The sequence below is a fragment of the Gekko japonicus genome, unplaced genomic scaffold (assembly GCF_001447785.1).
Source record: "Gekko japonicus isolate JY-2015 unplaced genomic scaffold, Gekko_japonicus_V1.1 scaffold1941, whole genome shotgun sequence".
NCBI lineage: Eukaryota > Metazoa > Chordata > Lepidosauria > Squamata > Gekkonidae > Gekko > Gekko japonicus.
Genome location: NW_015160891.1, coordinates 282,029 through 288,802, shown reverse-complemented (window position 1 = coordinate 288,802; position 6,774 = coordinate 282,029). Strand labels below are relative to the sequence as shown.

At 47.7% G+C, this 6,774-nt stretch overlaps 1 protein-coding gene across 1 annotated transcript in view; it reads right to left on the bottom strand.

The window, feature by feature from the left end:
- LOC107120823 (zinc finger MIZ domain-containing protein 1-like) overlaps positions 1 to 6,774 on the bottom strand; it is a 258,073-nt gene that overhangs the window by 22,376 nt on the left and 228,923 nt on the right. The window lies entirely within an intron of this gene.

Genomic DNA, 6,774 nt, shown 5'->3' with positions numbered 1-6,774 from the left:
ACACCCTGTGAGGTGGGTGGAGCTGAGAGAACTCTGACACAAACTGCTCTTTTTCAAGGACAGCTGTGCCAGAGCTTGTGACTGACCCAAGGTCACATCAGCAGGTGCAAGTGGAGGAGTGAGGAATCAAACCCGGTTCTCCCAGATTAGAGTCCACGCACTTAACTACTACACCAAACTGGCTCAGGTTTGGAGGAGACATCAGATGAAAAGGGCATGTATGGAAAATGCCATCTAGAAGCCACAAAATGAAAGGGCATGAATAAAGAGGTGGCCCAGGAAAAAGGCTTTGGACCTCAGGCTTATCCTTGAAGACTTTTTCAGAAACTGTAGCTGTTTCCACTCCTGCCAACTCTCCCAGCAGTGCAAGAACACAAGCGCACCCTTTATCTAGATTCAAGTATCTGCAGTGGTTTCCTATGGAGATGGCTAAGGTATGTTCTTGAATCTGTTCTTAATGACCGGGGGGGGGGGAGTAACAGCAGAGGGTGGCTAAGACTCCCCCCCCCAGGCAAAGTAGATTGCCTTGCTGCCCATAGTTAAATGCACCTCCTCCCATGTAATACATGGTACGCCAGCAAAATGCAGAAGACGTGTTGGTGTAACAGTGTCTTTTATCAGCGGGAGACCCTTGGCATGAGAGGAATGTGTGGGCACCGGCATATCAAAATGCTGGGATCTAACCCATAGGAGCCAGGCACAGAGAAATAAGAACACCCATGCCTTTACCATGGGCATCCCTGACATGAAAATTAATTGCCCCTCCGAGCTTGCAAATTCTGGGCACCTCTGCTACAAAAGAAGCAGTGGGGAAGACTTCCAAGTAATATGCATAGAACCAGGCTGCAGAAAGGAGAGACACAATTCTTAGAAGACTTTGCCAGCGAGGAACTGGTGTGATCTGATTTATTTTGTGCGTTGCGTGATTTACACTTGTAATGCGTTGTTATTAGACTCAAATTTAATAGCTTCCTCAGGACCGGAAGCAAGCCAGAAATGGCTTGCAAATCACTCGCGCCATCATTCATTGTGATCTTTAATGTACCTTTTTTATTACGCCAAAGGCCCAGAAGTTAAGAGGCTGGCCGCTATCAGAGCGTGGTGACCATTTCATCTGCACGCACAGTTCCCTGGCTCCCGTGGCACTAGAGCATCTGTGTAGGATTTTATTTATTTATTTTTATTTATTTATTATTAACATTTTTACCCAGCCCTCCCCGCGAACGGGCTCAGGGCGGCTTACACGGGGACACAAGCCCATACATAGGATCTGGCCCCGGTCGCAGCAACTTTACCTCCCGGGGGCCTGGAATCACCAGGCAATGTTATGTCCCGGACCGAAGTTCTCTTGGGGGCATATGTGGGGATGAGGCATGAGTTGCTTTCGAAATACAAATAGACCGGACCTTTTAGAAGAGGGGAGGCATTCAACAAATGTGACTGTGCTGAAGTTCCGAGAGTTGAGGACTGGATCAAAAAGTTATTGTTTTCGGTTGAAATGGACAAGATGACTCGAAAACTTAATAACATGGAAGCAGACCATTTCTATAAAGACTGGAGAGATTTAAAAGATTATCTGGAAAAATATTGGGATGTAAGAGACAATTTATTTTGCTTTAATAACTATTGAATATTGACTTTTAGTATCATGAAAGAATAGAGATATAATTGTAATAGTAGAATAATAGTTACCTAGTGAACTTGTAATGAGGAAACGGATGGAGGAGAAAAGGTTAAGCAATATACAGGAGGTCGTAGCAGTGTGGGAAGCCATGTGAAGGGGGGAAAGGGAGGTGGGTAGGATGTAACGGGTATAAATGTAAAACTAATGTTGGCTTTAATTGATTATATCCTGAATAAAAATTTTGTTACAAAAAAACCCCAAAACAAATGTGACTGTGCGTTGGAAAGTCGGTATTTCTCAGGAAGCGAAACAAAAATCAAAATGTGTTATTTTCTCCTTGTATGAGGGTGAAGCTAGTGGTCTTGCAACTCTGGCTCTCTCGTAGGTGGTTTGCAAGGCCACAGAAGGGGGAGGGGAGAGAGGGAGAGAGAAGGGGGGGATTTGGGGGGGGGCTGAGGGCAAATTTGGGTTTGCCTCCATGTCACCTGCTAAACGGACAAGAAATTCAGCCTCCCACTTAGTGGTGCTATAGATTTATGAGTAATGCAGTGGAAAAAGTGAGACACAGTGATAATTGACCACGGGAGATTCTTTTTGGAGAAGTGGAAGAAGTAGCATGGAGGTACTTTCCACATTGGTCTCGAAAAGTTGAACAAGTTTAGAAACGGATCACACCTCAAAAAGTTTGTGAACTGGTGCGCTAACCTTGGTGCAGATGAACACAGCATTTATTACTCGATACGTGACTTGGGATCCCAGATCACCACAGACTGTGACAGCAGCCATGAAGTTAAAAGACGCCTGCTTCTTGGGAGGAAAGTGATAGCGAACCTCAACAGCGTGATAAAAAGTAGAGACATCACCCTGCCAACAAAAGTCCGCATGGTCAAAGCAATGGTATTCCCAGTAGTCATGTATGGCTGCGAGAGTTGAACTGTAAGGAAGGCCGAGCGCCGAAGAATAGATTCTTTTGAACTATGGTGCTGGAGAAGACTCTTGAGAGTCCCTTGGACTGCAAGAAGATCAAATCAGTCAATCCTAAAAGAAATCCACCCTGACTGTTCCCCACAAGGCCAGATAATGAAACTGAAGCTCCAGTACTTTGGCCACCCAATGAGAAGGGAGCACTCACTGGAGAAGAAGACCCTGATGCTGGGAAAGACTGAAGGTCAAAGAAGACGGGGACGGCAAAGGATGAGATGGTTAGACAGTGTCATAGATGCAACGAACATGAAATTGAGCAAACCTCAGAGGACGGCAGAAGACCGGAAGGCCTGGCGTGATCTGGTCCATGGGGTTGCAAAGAGTCGGACTCGACTGTGCGACTGAACAACAACAAAACTTGACTTGATCTGTATGAAAGGATTATTATTGTATTTTATTGGAGTTCTAACTGTTTTAACTTGCACATCTATATTTTATATATGATGGAAGCCGCCCTGAGCCTGCTGTGCGGGGATGGTGGGATACAAATCTAATAAATAAATAGATAAAATAAAAGTTTACTTCATTATACCCTGCCCTCCTCCCCACTGGGGACTCAAGGTGGCTTTGAGTTCTCCTCTCCTCCATTTTATACTCACAACAACCCCGTGAGGTCACCTAGCAAGCTTCCGCAGCAGAATGGGGATTCGAATCTGGGGTCTCCAAGACTGTAGTCTGACACTCTGTCCATCCAGTACACCACGCTGGCTCAAGTTTTGAAATTAAAAAGCACAGGACGCTGGCATATATTAAATGAGACCCTTGCTCATGGAGCCATGCACTTAGGGATGTCAGTCCCCGGGTGAGGGTGGAGGATCCCCCGGTTTTTGGGGTTCCTCCTTGATGCCAGCCAGCTGGCCACCGGGGGGGGGAGTCCTGCCCCCTAACAGTCATCTGTGGCCCCGCTTGAAAAGAGTGAGCACCTTGCGTGCCTGACCTGCAACCCGCGAATTTGCAGCTTGCATGGCAGGCATTGCGACACCCATTCTTTTCAAGCGGGTGGTGGCAGCGTGCATGGCGCTCCATCCCTGATGCGATGATGTCACTCTGTGTGACATCACTGTGTCAGGATGGCCCCTCCCCCTACACACCCCAATCCCCCCCCGCCGAGAAGATTGGACCTGGCAGCCCTAAACGTATTCCCATTTCCTCTCTGTCGCTTCCGCCTGGGAGGACCCACCTATTTGTTCTTGGAGGGGGGTGGGGGATCGGTACAGAGTGGAAGTGGGGGTCCACACAGGGAGGGGGAATCTGCGGGAATTGCTAGTGGCGGAAGAGCTCTTCTGTTGCCAACAATTAGCCGTTATCAATGCTCCCTCTAAGCTGTGGAGTCTTGTGAGCAAAAATTCTACTTTGTGAGTGACTGGCATTAAAGTTGAGAGCGAGCGATTTGGCTACTGCATAAATTAGTATGCTCTGGAGCCGTCCTTCCTGAGCTAAGACAAAAATGTGTGAGCTGGAGGCTAAAAAACTGTGAGCTAGCTCACACTAACTCAGCTTAGACGGGAAACTGGCCGTTATCTACACAGCCGACTTCAATAACGAGGCCGTTTTTATCTATGGACTAATTGTTGGCTGAGTCAAAGAAGGCCTTTGGTTTAAATTCAGCGTTCCACAGGTTAGTAGGAGTTAGAAGTATTATATGTATTCCTTGGAACCGGAGATAGTGCAGACATTTAATAAAGGCCACCAGGACAAAATATATTTTAGCGCCTCCTCTGTCACTCGTCCTGCCTCCTCCTCCGCCCTTCGACTCCTCTTTTTCCACCTAAACTTCCCTTCGATTCCTCTCCCTTTGTCCACTGCCTTCGTTCAGCCTCCACGCCTCTGGGCTGCTTTTCCTTAACCTACGCGAAGGCCTTTCCCTAGTTCTCAGTCTCTTCCACAAAGCGATCCCTACCCCTAAGGCTTCAGGGATGTTTTAATCCAGTTCACACTTTCCCTTCACTCACAGAAGCCGGACTGCAAACATCCTGATAACTAGATTCTTGGGAAACATTCACAAACATTACCTGACATCACGCCGGATTATCTCACTGCCACGAGTGCAATACAATTTTGAGCGTACCTTTACTTTGAAACAAAATCCCCAATTGGCACCACTACATTCTAGAACTGTATGAGGAATTAAGCGAGTGTAGAATTTTGGAAGCACTGCTCAGGATACAAGAGTTAAATTATGGTAGCTATGGCGAACATGTCCTCAGACCGGTTCCCGCAACGTCTCTACACTTGTTAGAATCGATATCATGTAGAGATAGGGTTGCCAAGTCCATCTTCCACCCCCAGCGGGGGACTTTGGGGGCGTTCCTGGAGGGGGTGGGGCATCCCCAATGTGATGACGTCACGTTGGGGACGTCTGCCGCCCCCCCCCCCGCGCGCTGGATCTCCAGAAACGGCAGTTCCCTGCAGTTAAAGTAGCCGGCAGCCGGCTTTTCCCCTTTAAGAGCAGGTGCGTTTCCCTTTTAAGAACGAAGCTGGCTTTTCCCTGCAAGCTTGCGGAGTTCGCGCTTGGGATGAAACACCGGGTTGCACACACTTAAAGGTAGAGAGATGGGTGGCTGTGGGTGTTGGGGGTGGGGCTTCCCCCGCCGGCCATCTGACTGGCGGCGGGTAGAACCCCCCCCCAAAAAATGGGGGACCCCTGGCAAACCGGAGGGTTTGGCAACCCTGTGTAGAGAGAACAGGGGAGACATTCTCACAGCACTGTTCAAGTCACCTGCAACCAGGGGTCCTTTCCTGCAGGAGCGCACAGGAGCAGAGCTCCGGCAGTAAAGAGCCCAGGGGGCGGGCACATTCAACAAGCCCCACCCACATGCAACAAGCCCCACCCCCTGCTTCCAGCAGCCCTCAGTCAAGAGCAAGAAGCAGTTAGGTAAATTGCAGAGCCCCCCCCAGTCCCCAACCCAAAACAGTTCAGTGGCACCTTTAAGACCAAGTTTTAATCAGGTACAAGCTCTCCCTCCTCTGCGAGGACAGATCTGCACGTCCCCCCCCCCCCATAGCTAGCAATCCAAAACAGTCCAGTGGAGCCTGAGCGGTGGGTGTTGCCTTCTGACACACTTCTGGTAATGTCAGGAGGTGTGGCATATGCAAATAAGTTATGCTAATGAGCTCCTGCACCTCTTTTTCTACGAAATGACCCCTGTCTGCAACTACTGCTCAACCATTCTTGTTACCATCAAATATAAAAGTAACCATGACGCAAACTCTTAAAATACAGTCACAATTACCCTTAGAAGGATAATTTTACACATCTATCTCCTATTTTGACATGTTTATTACTTCACAGTTTCCCCCCCCCAATTAAATCCAAACAAATGGTGACCATATGAACTTATTGCTTCTTATTGCTGTTTAGTCTTTGCATATGTCAAAACATCTTTCTTAAGTTGTATGCTGATTTGCTGTTCACCTATGTAGCAGCATCTGTCTGTTTGTCTGTCTGTCTATCAACTGTTAACTTCCATTTCAATGTTTCTGAGGAAGTATGCGTACACATGATACCCTGAATAAACTTTGTTGGTCTTAAAAGGTGCCTGACTGGACTCAAAACTTGTTCTTAAAATGCAGCTGTTCTTTGCAGTGTAACCCTACATATGTCCAAGAACCTTCCCCATCACCAGCTCGGAAATCTCTTTGGCTTTCTGCAGTTCCCCCAAATCCCATGAAATGTCACCCCTCAGAATTGCCAAAGGCATAAGAGAGCTAACGACCAATGTTCCCTCTAAGCGATGGAGTCCTGTGAGCAGAAATTCTACTTTATGAGCTACTGACATTAAAGTTATGAGCGAGTGACTTGGCTACTGCATAAATTAGTTTGCTCTGGAGCCATCCTTCCTGAGCGAAGACAAAAATCTGTGAGCCGGAGGCTAAAAAACTGTGGGCTAGCTCACCCTAACTCAGCTTAGAGGGAACATTGCATAACGACCTACGCCTCGTTCACAAACAGGGCAGCTGCTCCGGTTCCTCACAAAGATCCTGTGTGGACCGGCTCTCTTGCAACGGCCAAGTCCAATACTTTATCATTACTCCAGTCTCTGTCGCCCACGGCCAATGTCGCCCTTTCCCAACAGACAGTCAACGTCATTTGGAGAAGGGATAAGGGTTGGATGAAGTGTGACAATTTTGTGCGCACAAAAACTTAAGCGGTACAGGTTTTTTCC